The sequence below is a fragment of the Aotus nancymaae genome, unplaced genomic scaffold (genome assembly GCF_030222135.1).
Source record: "Aotus nancymaae isolate 86718 unplaced genomic scaffold, 86718_ANA_hifiasm-v0.15.2.pri h1tg000014l, whole genome shotgun sequence".
NCBI lineage: Eukaryota > Metazoa > Chordata > Mammalia > Primates > Aotidae > Aotus > Aotus nancymaae.
This window is the reverse complement of record NW_026988425.1, coordinates 123,815,894-123,833,442: the sequence shown is the minus strand read 5'-3', so window position 1 is coordinate 123,833,442 and position 17,549 is coordinate 123,815,894. Positions and strand designations below refer to the sequence as shown.

Sequence of the window (17,549 nt, the reverse complement as noted above, 5' to 3'; positions counted from 1 at the left end):
GAAAGGCAAGAGAACATGTAGAGCTCAATTTACCCAATGGACAAAAAACCTCAAATGATGGCACAACTTAGCAGCCAAATTCCTATCAAGTACAGACTTTGGACACACTGATCCCTCTCTACCTGCAACTGGAAACATGCACTTTGATGATATCATTCAAAATTACCCTGCCCAGACACACTTTTCATTGATTATCTGAAGGGCAGTTCCAACAGATTTTCTGGGGCTTTCTCTGCATCATGAGATGCAGTGCAGCTCTGCCCTTCACCTTCCTACAGTTTGTCACCTTGTCCCTATGATCTCAGAGGAACTTTGTCTCAGGCCAACCGTTTGTTCCTTGGACTCTTTCATTTCCTTTAAAATTCATTTGCTGTCCCAATAAATTGCCTCCATCTCCATCTATCTCCCTCGCCCCTGAAAAAAGGGTGCTCTTTAACCATCTGACCCTTCTTGCAGTCTCATTTTTTGCCTGGCTCCCATGTTTATGCCTGTTCTATGCTTTTCTTCTCCTGTTAAGCTGTCTGTTGTTAGTTCATTTCTGCAGTGAACCATTAGAGCGGACAGTGAAAGCTTTCCTTCCAGCCATACAATAGAATTATAAAGCAGAAAAGTTTAGACAGAATTTCCTATTTAAGTGCCAAAACTTCATACTCCACTTCTGATAAAGACCACAAAGGTTTAAAAAAAAACTTATTTTTGACCCAAAGCTCTGTTGACATTCTGTTAAACAAACATCAACCTATTTAATTTTCATAAAGTAAATGCAGATATTTTTATACTTCTTATGCTAATAAATCATTTTCCTGATGATTTTTGTAAAACAGAATATTCATAATAAAGTCCAGAAGCATGAATTATTTTAAATAATTTCTTCTTTGTGATTACAAGTATACCTCCACAGGAAGTTAGTATACTCACACAGAAGATAATTCTTCGGAGGAAAAGGCCAACTATAGAAACTCCCAGAAACATAGTAATGATGAGTATCAATGGAATGCCAGGAAAGTAATACCCAGGAAACAAATAATCAAGTAGAAAAGTGACCGCCTGGAATAATAACAGTCAAAATAATGAAAAAGTCAATGACATTTATAATATTTCAGTAAATAATAAAAATCTTTAGAAACCATCAACCTCCTCCAAGAGGAAACCACATCCCTCAGATATCACCGAGGATTCCACTGTTTCAAAACATATTGGAAGTTACCAGTCTCATGGTTTTTGCATGGCTGGTAGTGTTTTGAGGCATTCCAAATGTAGAGTGTGTTTTTTTCTTGATGTAAAGCAGGGATATCCAATTTCAGGGCTTCCTTGGGCAATATTAAAAGCAGAAAAGTTGTCTTCAGTCACACATAAAATACATTAACACCAATAACAGCTGATGATCTAAAAAAAAAATCACAAAAAGGCCAGGCACAGTGGCCCATGCCTATAATCCTAGCACTGTGAGATTGCTGAAACTGGTGGATCAACTGAGTTCAGGAGTTCCAGACCAGCCTGGCCAATATGGTGAAACCTTGTCTCGACTAAAAATACAAAAATTAGCCAGGTGTGGTGGCAAGGGCCTGGATTTCCAGCTACTCAGGAGGCTGAGGCAGCAGAATCACTTGAACTAGGGAAGCAGAGGTCTCAGTGAGCTGAGATCTCACCATTGCACTCCAGCCCGGGAGATGAGAGGGAAACTGTCTCAAAAATTGAAAAATTACCAACCAAAAAAAATTTTTTTTTTTTTTGAGAGAGTGTCCCACTCAGTTGCCTAGGCTGGAGTGCAATGGCACAATCACGGCTTGCTGCAACCTCTGACACTTGGATTCAAGCCATTCTCCTGCCTCAGCCTTTAAAGTAGATGGCATTACAGGTGCCTGCCAGTATGCCCAGCTGATTTCTATATTTTTAGTAGAGACAGGGTTTCACCATGTTGGTCAGGCTGGTCTGGAACTCCTGACCTCAACTGATCATGAAAGGCTAGAGAAAATGTAGAGCTCAATTTACCCAATGGACAAAAAACCTCAAATGATGGCACAACTTAGCAGCCAAATTCCTATCAAGTACAGACTTTGGACATACTGATCCCTCTCTACCTGCAACTGGGAACATGCACTTTGATGATATCATTCAAAATTACCCTGCCCAGACACACTTTTCATTGATTATCTGAAGGGCAGTTCCAACATTTTCTGGGGCTTTCTCTGCATCATGAGATGCAGTGCAGTTCTGCCCTTCACCTTCCTGCAGTTTGTCACCTTGTCCCTATGATCTCAGAGGAACTTTGTCTCAGGCCAACCGTTTGTTCCTTGGACTCTTTCATTTCCTTTAAAATTCATTTGCTGTCCCAATAAATTGCCTCCATCTCCATCTATCTCCCTCACCCCTGAAAAAAGGGTGCTCTTTAACCATCTGACCCTTCTTGCAGTCTCATTTTTTGCCTGGCTCCCATGTTTATGCCTGTTCTATGCTTTTCTTCTCCTGTTAAGCTGTCTGTTGTTAGTTCATTTCTGCAGTGAACCATTAGAGAGGACAGTGAAAGCTTTCCTTCCAGCCATACAATAGAATTATAAAGCAGAGAAGTTTAGTCGGAATTTCCTATTTAAGTGCCAAAACTTCATACTCCACTTCTGATAAAGACCACAAAGGTTTAAAAAAAAACTTATTTTTGACCCAAAGCTCTGTTGACATTCTATTAAACAAACATCAACCTATTTAATTTTCATACTGTCAATGGCAGATATTTTTATAATTCTTACGCTAATAAATCACTTCCCTGATGTTTTTGGTAAAACCGAATATTCATTATAAAGTCCAGAACCATGAATTATTTTAAATAATTTCTTCTTTGTGATTACAAGTATACCTCCACAGGAAGTTAGTATACTCACACAGAAGATAATTCTTCGGAAGAAAAGGCCAGCTTTAGAACGTCTCAGAAACACAGTAGTCATAATTCTCCACAGAATGCCAAGAAGGTCACTCTCAGGATACAAATAATCAAGTACAAACCTCACCGCCTGGAATAATAATAGTCAAAATAATGAAAAGGTCAATGACATTTATAATATTTCAGTAAATAATAATAATCTTTAGAAACCATCAACTTCCTCCAAGAGAAAACCACACCCCTCATATATCACCAGGGGATTCCACTGTTTCAAAACAGATTGGAAGTTACCAGTCTCATGGTTTTTGCATGGCTGGTAGTGTTTTGAGGCATTCCAAATGTAGAGTGTGTTTTTTTCTTGATGTAAAGCAGGGATATCCAATTTTATGGCTTCCTTGGGCAATATTAAAAGCAGAAAAGTTGTCTTAGGCCACACATAAATTACATTAACACCAGTAACAGCTGATGATCTTAAAAAAATCACAAAAAGGCCATGCACAGTGGCCCATGCCTATAATCCTAGCACTGTGAGAATGCTGAAACTGGTGGATCACCTGAGTTCAGGAGTTCCAGACCAGTCTGGCCAATATGGTGAAACTTTTTCTCGACTAAAAATACAAAAATTAGCCAGGTGTGGTGTCAAGGGCCTGGATTTCCAGCTACTCAGGAGGCTGAGGCAGCAGAATCACTTGAACAAGGGAGGCAGAGGTCTCAGTGAGCTGAGATCGCACCATTGCACTCCAGCCCGGGAGATGAGAGGGAAACTGTCTCAAAAAAAGAAAAATTACCAGCCAAAAAAAAAAACAATTTTTTTTTTTTTTTAGACAGTATCCCACTCAGTTGCCCAGGCTGGAGTGCAATGGCACAATCTCGGCTCGCTGCAACCTCTGACACTTGGATTCAAGCCATTCTCCTGCCTCAGCCTTTAGAGTAGCTGGGATTACAGGTGCCTGCCACTATGCCCAGCTGATTTCTATATTTTTAGTAGAGACAGGGTTTCACCATGTTGGTTCGGCTGGTCTGGAACTCCCTACCTCTACTGATCATGAAAGGCAAGAGAAAATGTAGACCTCAATTTACTCAATGGGCAAAAAAGTGCAAATGATGGCACAACTTAGCAGCCAAATTCCTATCAAGTACAGACTTTGGACATACTGATCCCTCTCTACCTGCCACTGGGAACATGCACTTTGATGATATCATTCAAAATTACCCTGCCCAGACACACTTTTCATTGATTATCTGAAGGGCACTTCCAGCAGATTTTCTGGGGCTTTCCCTGCATCATGAGATGCAGTGCAGCTCTGCCCTTCACCTTCCTGCAGTTTGTCACCTTGTCCCTATGATCTCAGAGGAACTTTGTCTCAGGCCAACCGTTTGTTCCTTGGACTCTTTCATTTCCTTTAAAATTCATTTGCTGTCCCAATAAATTGCCTCCATCTCCATCTATCTCCCTCGCCCCTGAAAAAAGGGTGCTCTTTAACCATCTGACCCTTCTTGCAGTCTCATTTTTTGCCTGGCTCCCATGTTTATGCCTGTTCTATGCTTTTCTTCTCCTGTTAAGCTGTCTGTTGTTAGTTCATTTCTGCAGTGAACCATTAGAGCGGACAGTGAAAGCTTTCCTTCCAGCCATACAATAGAGTTATAAAGCAGAAAACTTTAGACAGAATTTCCTATTTAAGTGCCAAAACTTCATACTCCATTTCTGATAAAGACCACAAAGGATTAAAAAAAAAAAACTTATTTTTGACCCAAAGCTCTGTTGACATTCTGTTAAACAAACATCAACCTATTTAATTTTCATAATGTAAATGGCAGATATTTTTATAGTTCTTACGCTAATAAATCATTTCCCTGACGTTTTTGGTAAAACCGAGTTTTCATAATAAAATCCTGAACCATGAATTGTTTTAAATAATTTCTTCTTTGTGATTAGAAGTATACCTCCACAGGAAGTTAGTATACTCACACAGAAGATAATTCTTTGGAAGAAAAGGCCAACTGTAGTATCTCCCAGCAACAGAGCAATAATAAGTCTCCAAAGAACATGAGGAAAGTCATGCCGAAGATTCAAATAATCAAGTACAAACCTCACCGCCTGGAATAATAATAGTCGAAATAATGAAAAGGTCAATGACATTGATAGTATTTCAGTAAATAATAATAATCTTTAGAAACCATCAACCTCTTCCAAGAGGAAACCACACCCCTCAGATATCACCAGGGGATTCCACTGTTTCAAAACAGATTGGAAGTTACCAGTCTCATGGATTTTGCATGGCTGGTAGTGTTTTGAGGCATTCCAAATGTAGAGTGTGTTTTTTTCTTGATGTAAAGCAGGGATATCCAATTTCATGGCTTCCTTGGGCAATATTAAAAGCAGAAAAGTTGTCTTAGGCCACACATAAAATACATTACCACTAATAATAGCTGATGATCTAAAAAAAATCAAAAAAAGGCCAGGCACAGTGGCCCATGCCTGTAATCCTGGCACTGTGAGAATGCTGAAACCGGTGGATCACCTGAGTTCAGGAGTTCCAGACCAGCCTGGCCAATATGGTGAAACCTTGTCTCGACTAAAAATACAAAAATTAGCCAGGTGTGGTGGCGAGGGCCTGGAATCCCAGCTACTCAGGAGGCTGAGGCGGCAGAATCACTTGAACTAGGGAGACAGAAGTCTCAGTGAGCTAAGATCGCACCATTGTTCTCCAGCCCGGGAGATGAGAGGGAAACTTTGTCTCAAAAAAAGAAAAATTACCAACCAAAAAAATATATATATATATATTTTTTGAGACAGTATCCCACTCAGTTGCCCAGGCTGGAGTGCAATGGCACAATCTCGGCTCGCCGCAACCTGTGAAACTTGGATTCAAACCGTTCTCCTGCCTCAGCCTTTAGAGTAGATGGCATTACAGGTGTCTGCCACTATGCCCAGCTAATTTCTATATTTTTAGTAGAGACAGGGTTTCACCATGTTGGTCAGGCTGGTCTGGAACTCCTGACCTCAGCCTCCCAATTATAGGAGTGAGCCACTACACCAGGCCTGTTATTTCTTTATATTTGGATAACATAAGGACTTGAAGACACTTTCTTCTTTGGGTCAATCAATGACTTACACCATACACACTTTAGAAACCAAGGACAATACAGTCATTCACATCCTGGTCCTGTAACTCCTAGTGACTCCCGCATTGCAAATCTCCCAGCAGGTGCAGCCCTTTCCTCTCCATCTGATGGGCTTCTCAGCTCCCATTGCACTGACTGGACACAGACTCCCTAGAGGCAGCCCCCAAGAGCAGAAGACAGGGATGACACAGAATTTCCTAAAAAGTCATCAAACCAGATGACACAAAACTCAAATGACATTTCACTTTGTTTTGTTTCATTTTGTTTGAGACAAAAGTGCAGTGGGCGATCTTGGCTCACTGCAACCTCCGACTCCTGGGCCCAAGCAATCCTCCCACCTCAGCCTCTCCAGTAGCTGAGACTACAGCCATGAGCCACCAGGCCTGACTCATCTTTTTTGGAATCTTTTGTAGAGATGGGGTTTGGCTATGATGCCCAAGCTAGTCTTGAACTTCTGGACTCAGGTAATCTGCCCACCTTAACCTCACAAAGCACTGAAATTACAGGCCTGCACTGTGTAATGTGCCACATGGCACAGCCCAATTACAAGGAAGAAACCCTGAGGGTCCAGTATCTACTCACAAGGGAGGATTGATGGCTGGGAAACTCCAACAGAAGGAGCCAAAAGAGCAGCCACTGCACCTTCATCTCCTGGTCTTCTCAGGGTGCCCTAAGGTGGCCAGGACAGCTGGCAGTGGCTTAGGGCTGGGGGAAGGAAGGGGATGGGGATGGGTTGGGATCTGAGTTGGAGAGGGGGATGGGAGGGAAGGGGAATGGGGGGAAGGGGACTGTTGGGCACCCGGTGGAGGGAGAGGAGAAAGCGGTCTGGGAAAGGATTTGGTTTAAACTAAATCTTCAAGCGAGAGTGGGAGGTTCAGCTACAAGTCAGGGAGAAAGTCTATCAGGGAAGCAACAGGATATGTGGGTCAAGAAAGGAGGCTCAGGAGCAATTAGATGGAGACCAGAGCTCTGGTTTCCACTAAACCTTCTCCTGTCTGGGCACTGCCTAAGCAACCCTGGGGCTTTATACTCCCTCTCCCCCAATCCCTGGCCCCGGAACATGGTACCTCACAGTGGACATTCCATGGAACACCTGTGTCCTCCAGTGCCCCTCCCCCATCTCAGGCCCCCTACTTGACTCCTAAGGACAGGTCCTCTCTGGAACTATCACAGACCTGACTTCTGGTCTTTCCCACCAGCTCCCTGTCCCTGCTTCTGAGTGGCTCCTTCCTTCCTTAGTTCCCAGGGTTTCTCACAGTCAGTCTTGGCTGCAAAACATAAGAAGCAAATGATGGCAGGATGGCAGGAAGAACCTCAAACACAAGCAGAGTGGGAGGCTCCACAGCCCTCTCTCCCCCATTCATATTCTAAGCAACAAAACATCAGAAGGATGCAGAAGGTCCCAATAGTAAAGCATCTCCATCACATCCATGGAGCCATCGTCCATCATCCTTTATCTCTGATGATGGCAGATGAGGGGATGTGGAACAACATTCATTTTAAGTATGCATGGTACATTTACAAAAATTAAACTCAATTATCTTTTCATCAAGAAAATCTCAGCATATTTCAGAGAAGTCACAATGAAGGCTGCCCATGCACCAGCTGCCCCCACCCACTCCAAGAGAGGGGCAGGGCTGGGTTTCATTTGAAAAACTTTAAAACTTTATTACCTCAAATCCATAGCATGCTTGACGATGACCAGACTGTATTATCCAACATTCCAATGAAATGAAATAATCACAATGATTTTTTTTTTTTTTTTTGAAAAAGTTTCTTTTAGTCTCCTACATTTTTAATTTTTTTTTTTTTTTTTTTTTAAAGATACACGTCTGCGGGGCCCGGTGGCTCATGTCTGTAATTGCAGCCCTTTGGGAGGCTGACGCGGGAGAACCATGAGGTCAAGAGATCGAGACCATCCTGGCCAACATGGTGAAATCCCGTCTCTACTAAAATACAAAAATTAGCTGGGCGTGGTGACACACACCTGTAGTCCCAGCTACTTAGGAGGCTGAGGCAGGAGAAATGCCTGAACCCAGGAGGCGGAGGTTGCAGTGAGCTGAGACTGTGTCACTGAACCCCAGCCTGGGGCCTAGTGACAGAGCAAAACTCTGTCTTAAAAAAAAGAAAAACAAGAAAAGAAAAAAAAAAACACGTCTAACATCTTTAAAAACACAAAGCTTTTGAGCCGGGCATGTAATTACAGGTGGCTCATGCCTGTAGTCCCAGCACTTTGGGAGGCTGAGGTGGGTGGATCACCTGAGGTCAGGAGTTCAAGACCAGCCTGGCCAACATGATGAAACCTTATCTATACTAAAAATACAAAAACTAGCTGGGCATGGTGGCGGGAGCCTGTAATCCCAGCTGCTTGGGAAACTGAGGCAGGAGAATCGCTTGAACCCAAGAAGTGGAGGTTGCAGTGAGCCAAAATCGTGCCACTGCACTTCGGCCTGGGCAACGGAATGAGACTCTGTCTCAAAATAAATAAATACACAAAGCTTTCCACTTAGTAAGCATTCAAAGCTCTTTACCGGTTTAAAACAAATACAAATACAAGACCCTCCTAAAGTAAGGCTGAATGCTAAGAGTTTGAGACCAGCCTGAGCAACATAGTGAGACCCCATCTCTACAAAAGAAGTTAAAAAATCAGCCAGGCATGGTGGCACACATCTGTAGTGCCAGCTACACAGGAGGCTGAGGAGATAGGATTGCTTGAGTCCAGGAGTTCGAGGTTACCATGGGCTGTGACTGTACCACTGAACTCCAGCCTGGGTGACAAAGCAAGACCCTGTCTCTATTAAACACAGAGCCACGCACCACAAAAAAACACAGAATGCTGGCCCCGTCGCACAATTTGTGATTTATTTTTTGCCATCACTGTTTCTTGCTTCCTGCCCTCTGACTTTTAGAGGTGGGTAGCCTTGGGATCCTCCCAGCTCTGGACATCATCATCCCAGCTAGAGGCATGGAGCCTCCTAATCATAGGGAAAGAGACAGTTGTATAAGATGCTCCTTAAGCCAGGCACGGTGGCCCACGCCAGTAATCCCAGCACTTTGGGATGCTGAGGCAGGAGGATCACTTGAGGTCAGGAGTTTGAGATCAGCCTGGACAACATGGCGAAATCTCATCTCTACTAAAAATACCAAAGGAAAAATAATTAGCCTGGTGTGGTGGCACATGCCAGTAGTCCCTGCTACTGGGGAGGCTGAGGCATGGGAAACACTTGAACACAGGAGGCAGAGGTTGCAGTGAGCTGAGATGGCGCCACTGCACTCCAGCTTGGGTGACAGAGCAACACTCTGTCTCAGGAAAAAAAAAAAAAAAAAAAGGCTCCTTAAATTCAAACTGGCTTCCGGCCTCAGCTCCACTGGTCACCATTCAGCTACTTTGTATCTCTAAGTCTTGGTTTCTTTAAATTAAAAAGGAAGTTAGTGTTTTCCTCACAGAGGTGCTGAGGATTAAATGAGATAGTAGTGGAAAGCATTAGGCATGTAGCACACTTAGCACACTCGGTCTCAAAAAAATAATGCACTGTTGTTTATTTGATGTTTTTCTACTTTTTTAAAGTAAGTGTTTATTGCCATAAACTTCCCTCTTAGCACTGCTTTTGTGTATCCCGAAGGTTTTGGTACATTGTTTCCATTATCATTTGTTTCAAGAAATGTTTCCATTTCCTTCTTATGGATGGAGATAAATCCCCTCTAAAACATACTCTGTCTCAAGTAAAGACTAACTATAAAGATTGGAAGGAAAAAGAAGGAAAGGAAAAATTTCAATACATCCACACACGTATATATTCATATATATTTGTAGCCCTCTGGCTATTTGGTTTATAGGAAGAAAATTATCTCTAAAATAATTAGTTGACCATTAGAAAGAAAAAAAATCTTGTACCCTCAGTAAAAGCAGTGACTCTTGGCAAGCAAAAGTGGCTTTACGATAAGTTCCCTACCAGCTTGTCAAACCAGACTAATGCTCCCAAGGCACACTTGCTACAAATATTGACGCCACTAATTTACAGAGCCACATGGCCTGGAGATGGAAGCATCCTCAGGGAATGGTCTGCTGCCAAAGGCTGTTCCCTTAATGGGCTTTTACTACCGCGTGTTTGATTCGCTTCATATACACACAAGCAAGTTGCATTTTATTTTTTTCTTTGAGACGGAGTCTTGCTCTGTCTTCCAGGCTGGAGTGCAGTGGCATGATCTCAGCTCACTGCAACCTCAAATTCCTTTCATAAGTGATCTTCCACCCTCAGCCTCTCAAGTAGCTGAGACTACAGGTGCAGGCTCTACATTCCGCTAATAATATTTTTATTTTTGCCGAGACAGGATCTTGCTATGTTGCCCATGCTGATCTTGATCTCCTGGCCTCAAGAGATCCTCCCACCTCAGCCTCCCAAAGTGTTAAGATTACAGGTGTGAGCTACCACATGCCAAGTCATTCATCTTTTTTTTTTTTTTTTTTTTTGAGACAGAGTCTTGTTCTGTCGCCCGGGCTGGATTGCAGTGGCATGATCTTGGCTCGCCGCAACCTCCAGCTCCTGGATTCAAGCAATCCTCATGCCTGGCTAATTTTTATATTTTTAGTAGAGATGCGGTTTCACCGTGTTGGCCAGGCTGGTCTTAAACTCCTGACCTCAAGTGATCCACCTGCCTCAGCCTCCCAAAGTGCTAGGATTACAGGCATGAGCCACAATGCCCAGCTCACTAATAATTTTTAAAATGCAAATGAAAGCATATATATGTACACACACACATATCCACACATAATATTTATCCTATGGTATTGGGTATGGGCAAAATCTTTAAATGTATAATTCACAATGGTGTTGCTAAGAAAATAATTACTTTCATACTGTTGGTTATAGCATAAATCAGAATATAACATATAGGGGCTGGGCGCGGTGGCTCACGCCTGTAATCCCAGCACTTTGGGAGGCCAAGGCGGGTGGATGACGAGGTCAAGAGATCAAGACCTTCCTGGTCAAAATGGTGAAACCCCGTCTCTACTAAAAATACAAAAAATTAGCTGGGCATGGTGGCGCGTGCCTGTAATCCCAGCTACTCAGGAGGCTGAGGCAGGAGAATTGCCTGAACCCAGGAGGCGGAGGTTGTGGTGAGCCGAGATCGCGCCATTGCACTCCAGCCTGGGTAACAAGAGCGAAACTCCGTCTCAAAAAAAAAAAAAAAAAAAGGAAAGAGAAAAGAATATAACATATAGATGTTATCACAAAACTATGCCAAGTTATGTACAAGAATGTTTATTACAGCAATATTTATAACCAAAAAAAAAGAAAAACAATCGAATCGTTTAAATGTTTGTATCCGTTCAGTAATAGTGGGGCGGCTGGTGGGACCAATAATGAGAATGAGCTTCAGACAACTCAAAGAACTCCACCCTTCCCCAGCATTCCTGTCAGAGGAAGCATGAGGCTGTGTCTGTGACTTGAAGGCCCTGTGGAAACTCACAAGGCGAGGCTCATTCTTCCCATGTCCTTTCTCTTTGCTGCCTCCATACCTATAAGGACAATCTTGGCCGGGCGCAGTAGCTCACTCCTGTAATCCCAGCACTTTGGGAGGCTGAGGCGGGTGGATCACAAGGTCAGGAGTTCAAGCCCAGCGTGGCCAACATGGTGAAACCCCGTCTCTACTAAAATTACAAAAATTAGCTGAGCATGGTGGCTCATGCCTGTAATCCCAGCTACTCCAGAGGCTGAGGCAGGAGAATTGCTTGAACTGGGACCCAGGAGGCAGAGGTTGCAGTGAGTTGAGATCGTGCCACTGCACTCCAGCCTGGGCTACAGAGTAAGACTCCGCCTCAATGCTTTCACACCGAAATAAATGAGGCCTGGGATAGATTGTTCCAGTATTCCTGCTGCCTGGAAACTTGGTGAGACCCCAGCCTGGAGTCAGTCCCCGCCCCCATCCTCTTCCCCAGGAGGGGCTGACCAGCTTGGAGTCGGGTGAAGCCCTGCAATGCAGCTCCGACTCTGGATCTGAACCCCTCACCTGTACCCAGTCCCTGCCCCAGCTTCTCTTTGCCAATCTTTGCTGAAGCATCTGGGCTCCCATTGTGCTTATGAATCAACCTACGATCTGTGACGGAAGGGCCCAGCTGGACACAACACAACACCTTATCTGAACAGCTGGTCAGTGGTGGGAATGGAAGGCAGAGTGTAAGGCTGATAAGACAGACCACTGGGGTCAAGACGGCCTTGAAGTGCTCCTGAACTATTTTTCTTTTCAGTCAGCCAGCACAACCTTTACTAAGGGCCTCCTCATATCTGGGAACCGTGACATGAGCTGTGATGCATGGGGTGGGGGGATCAAAGCAGGTACAGTCCTATGAAAGAAGGACAGAGGAGAGAGAGAAAATTGCTAATCATGTGAGTAAACAAAGGATTGCAAGCTGCGGTGAAGTCAGGAGGCCAGTGCAGGCTGGCATGGGCATGCAGCCCTCAGGATCGTGCCCAGTGGGGTGGCAGTAGGAGGATTTCCTGGAGAGCCGAGGGCCCTGTAGGAAGTGCTCTCTGGCCAGGAGCCCCCAGCACTGAGAAGGCTGTGAGTGGGGCCATCATGGAGCGGTGGGGAGCTGGGCCAGTGGCCTCCCTTCCCTGCCTGCGGAGGCTGGTGTGGTGGGGAGAGCCTGTGCCAGCCCATTTGGAACTACCAGCCTCCAAGGCCTGGCTTTCTGTGGGGAGTGGCTTTGACAAGATGGTCTCTGAGAAAGTGTCAAAGAGGCCACAGCAGCGAGAAAGCAACCCTGTGGCAGGAGAACAATGCCGCAAAGCCTTTGCCCTGGAGAACAATGCCGCAAAGCCTTTGCCTAAGGCGGCTTCCTGGGATCACTAAATTCTGTGTAAAGGGCTCCAGGAATGCTTCCAAGACAGGCAATCAGACCCAGGGAGATGAGCCTGGACCCAGCACAGTCACTGGTGCAGGGTGAGGGTGGAGAGTGGGGGCACTGGGGAGGAGGTGGGGGCACAGAGCCCAGGGCACGGCAGTGGAGGAGGAGCAGGAGGGGTGGGCTCCACCGTGAGAGCCTGCACACTTCCTCCAGGAAGCCCTCCCTGCAGCTTTTCTCTCCACTGGGGAACCACCTGTCATCTGCCCTAATGCAGGCATCAGGGTTGTCCTTGTCACTCAGCACTCCAGTCCCTTAGGCCTGGCCAGACAGCAGCACTGGGGCCTCGCCCAGTGGAGCAGGCACTCAACTATGCTTCTGGGAGAAGAATGCATGCAGGTGCCCTGAGCCCTCTCCTTTTTCCAGTGCTGGGTGGCATCTGCTCTTGGATCTGGGATGATCCTCTATAGGCCTGGACTGGGGGTACTGACGGGGAGAAGGATAGGCATGGGGTGGCGGGTATGACACACAGGTGCCACTACTCTGCTCGGGAGCAGCAGCGAAGGATGGCTGGGCAGATTGTACAGGGGCCTTACCTCATCTGGGTGGCCTCCTGCAGGGTCTCTGGCTGAACCCCAAGGCTGGGGTCACAGTACCATCACCGCCTGGGTCTCTGTCATCCCATACTACAGAAATATAGCAATGGATTTTTTCTTGTTCTAAGTCATTCTTTACTTGTGATTCACTTTTGTATATTTATAAGACTTTCTTCCATGTAAATAAATGGACATATTTGAAGATACTATGTCAGTGGGGCCAGGTATGGTGGCTCACGCCTGTAATCCCAGCACTTTGAGAGGCCGAGGTGGGTGGATCACCTGAGGTCAGGAGTTCAAGACCAGCCTGACCAACACGGAGAAACCCGTCTTTACTGAAAATACAAAATTAGCCAGGTATGGTGGCCCATGCCTGTTAATCCCAGCTACTTGGGAGAATTGCTTGAACCTGGGAGGCAGAGGTTTCAGTGAGCTGAGATCGTGCCATTGAACACCAGCCTGGGCAACAGGAGCGAAACTCCATCGCAAGAAAAAAAAATGGCAGTGGTTCTTAATCTCAGCACATCTTGACATGATATCTTGACTTAGACCAGCCCATTGCATGGGTGGGCACCTGTCCTGTGTATTGTACAATGTTTAATAACATCCCTGAACCCCGCCCACCAGATGCTGGTAGCATCACTCCCGTAAGTTTGGACAGCCAAAAACATCTGCAGACGTTACCAGATCATTGCAAAATCAGCCCCAGTTGAGAACCACTGATATACAAGGTCAGGCCCCAAGTTCTCAGATGAGACTAAGAAATATGGTTCTCTTTGCATAAGCCAAGCACAAGCAGGACTGAAGAACAGGAGAGGTGAATGGGGAGCCTGGGGTGAGGTCATTCAGGTCACGGTCTCCAGCCCAGGGAGAAGCCACATTGTGCAGCTGTCCTTAAGAGTCCCCACGTGTGGCTCACCAGGGCCATCAGGCGGGCTCCCACAGTGTGGAACGTTACTGTGCAGCCCAGCACTAGCCATGGTTGCAGCTGCTCCTCAGGCGCCCTCCGCACCGTGGACCCCTCTGCAGCACTGGCCCCAGCACAGGTCTGTGTCACCCCACATGCCAGCCAGTCCAGCCTCGGAAGGGAGCTCTCGAAAAAGCTCCCTGAGGCCGGGCATGGTGGCTCATGCCTGTAATCCCAGCACTTTGGGAGGCCGAGGCAGGAGGATCACGAGGTCAGGAGTTCAAGACTAGCCTGGCCAACATGATGAAACCCGGTCTCTACTGAAGATACAAATAATTAGCTGGGTGTGGTGGCGGATGTCTGTAATCCCAGCTACTCGGAGGCTGAGGCAGTAGAATTGCTTGAACTCAGGAGGTGGAGGTTGTAGTCAGCCGAGATTGTACCACAGCACTCCAGCCTGGGTGACAGAGTAAGACTCTGTCTCAAAAAAAATAAAAAAAAGAAAAGAAAAAGAAAAAGAAAGAAAGGAAGAAAGAAAAAGCTCCCTGAGCCATTACTGCCACGTACTTTATGCACATAATTGCTTCAGTTCCTTCTTGGACATGTTCTACGGCTCCAGGGGAGCTGCTCACATCAGCTTGTTTCAGGAACCGAAACAGGCACTGTGTTAATGAACGCTGCTGCTCTTTCTGGAACCCCACAGCTTCGTTCCTTCCCAGTACTTACAGCTATGACAAATAACCACCATGATTCTCACTGTATCAGTGAGGACTCTTATTTTATTTATTTATTTAGAGACAGAGTCTCCCTCTGTTGCCCAGGCTGGAGTTTAGTGGAACGATCTCAGCTCACTGCAACCTCTACCTCCCAGGTTCAAACAATTCTTCTGCCTCAGCCTCCTGAGTAGCTGGGATTACAGGCGCACACTACCACGTCCAGTTAATTTTTGTATTTTTAGTAGAGATGGGGTTTCACCATGTTGGTCAGGCTGGTCTTGAACTCCTGACCTCGTGATCCGCCCACCTCGGCCTCCCAAAGTGCTGGGATTACAGGCGTGAACCACCTTGCCCAGCCTGAGGACTCTTAAGGTTACACGAGATGGGAGCTCAACTTGAGCTGACTTAAGTAACCGAAAAGTCTAGGGCAGGGAGATCAGGCAGGGCTGGACCCAGAGCCACGGATGCTGTCCACCTTCAGCTCCGCTTCCCTCTGCCATAGCCTCACTCTCCTGCAGGCCCCCTAACAGGGAAGCTCCAGGCTCTAATGGTCCTTGCTGCCTACAAGCTCATTGGAGAGAGGGCTGCCTTGCCAGTACTTCCAGTGAAGTCCTGGGGTGGAATCTTAAGGGCTTGGGTCGAGTAGCCACCCCTCAGCTGAGCCCTGGAGTTAAGGGGATGGAATACATGGAGCGGCCACCTGCCCACCCCAGGTGACACAGGAGGGTTGAGTGGGGCAGAGAGGTCCCTTCTTCTAAACTAGGGGACTGAGGATGAGGCACGGTAGATCCAGGGTGCTGCTTCTTTCTCTTTTCCTGTTAGTTGCTGATGCACTGTCTGCCCTACCAGCAGGAAGCCGTCCCATTCTGGGTTGGAAATGCTCCTTGCTGTGGGGGTTCAGTTCCCTTCCAAACGCCCCATGGGCATCGGACAGGGCTGTCAGGCCTTGCAGGTGGAGGCCCCTTGATGCCCACAGGCAGCCTTGCAGATGGGTGCTGCCTGACCTGCTTCTTGTTCCCTACTGTGGTGACACAGTGGGCTCTGCCTGGCTCACGGTTCTGCTCCTGATCTGCAGCCATGCCTGGCCACTTGTCCCCAGACACATCCCTGTGGGGCTGGGATCAGAAAAGCTTCCAGCATCCCCTCTGGCTGTGCTCTCTGGAACCTTCAGGCTTGGTCCTGGGGTCCTGCCTGGATGCCCCTTCCTCTGGGGAATGTATGTTGCCAGCCCGTCTGCCCTTTGGTGTCTCCCAGCTCTGATCTGGGTCATGCTGGCCCGCTAGGAAGGTTTCTTGTGCTGTACCTTGGAAAGGGGCAGTTGCAATCTTAGTCCTTCCCTCCCAGGAGCCCTGACCTCCTTGTGGACAGTGACTCACCTCCAGCACTCTGCCACTGACCAGACTCACATAGGGGAGTATTAGAGGGTGGCTTCGATCCTATCACTGTCTGGCTCACCAAGATACTTGCTTACTCGTTCCACGTCCCTGTAACTAGACATGCTCAAGTGTCTGTCTAGACCATTTTATACAATAAGAACTTTGCTCTTTTACTACATACTGTCTATACTATAGATGCTATCTAAGCCACACCTGATGATCTCTGCAACCTTCACTCTGTTAACTACACAGAAGAGTCTCTAGGATAAAGAAGGTCTGCACTGCAGTGATTTTCCACCCCTATCTCTACTAAAATGCAGCTGGTGGCTGAGTGCGACGGCTTATGCCTATAATCCCAGCACTTTGGGAGGCCGAGGTGAGCAGATCACTTGAGCTAAGGACTTTGAGACCAGCCTGACCAACACGGTGAAACCTTGTCTATACAAAAAATACAAAAATTAGCCGGGCATGGTGGCAGGTGCCTGTAGTACCAGCTACTTGGGAGGCTGAGGCAGGAGAATCACTTGAGCCCGGGAGGCGAAGGTTACAGAGAGCCGAGATAGCTCCACTGCACTCCAGCTTGGGCAAAAGAGTGAGACTCTGTCTAAAAAAATAAAAAATAAAATGCGGTTGGTAACTTATCTCATGAAAGGAACAAAGCTCTACCCTTCCAGCACACCAGCGCCTGCATGGTGCATCCCTCCTCGCGGGCCCTGCTGGTGGGTAAGGGCTGTACTTCAAGCTCCTCCACAGATAGTCTAGCCTGCTGACTGTTCTTTGTGGCTCCCAAGGCCAGGGTCTGGTTTCTGTTGTTTACAATTATCCATTTATTTCTACAAAGCCTGGACTTTGAAGAATCTGAGTCTTGAGATCAGCCAAATAAATCAATGGCATTTACTTTTTGGGAAGATACTAGCTTCTACGGTTGTCAAAGACATTTCCATGCTAGCTTTTTGTGTCTTCCAAAATAAAGCAGTAGGTCTTGGAAAAACCTATTAGAGTGTGATCTGGTTAAACCACTGACTTAAACCCTGAAGGCCAGAAAATCAGACTCCCACAGTGGGGTTCAGCATTTCCTTCTCACACATCCTGGCCCTTGGGGATTT

The 17,549-nt window shown here is 46.3% G+C and overlaps 1 long non-coding RNA gene across 1 annotated transcript; it reads right to left on the bottom strand.

The window, feature by feature from the left end:
- Window positions 1–923: 923 nt before the first annotated feature.
- LOC135274829 (uncharacterized) lies at window positions 924–4,908 on the bottom strand. Its single transcript, XR_010342557.1, has 3 exons — window positions 4,845–4,908; window positions 2,877–3,005; window positions 924–1,047 (listed from the first exon to the last, which is right to left on the bottom strand). It is a non-coding gene; the product is annotated as an uncharacterized LOC135274829 (long non-coding RNA).
- Between the last annotated feature and the right edge of the window lie 12,641 nt (window positions 4,909–17,549).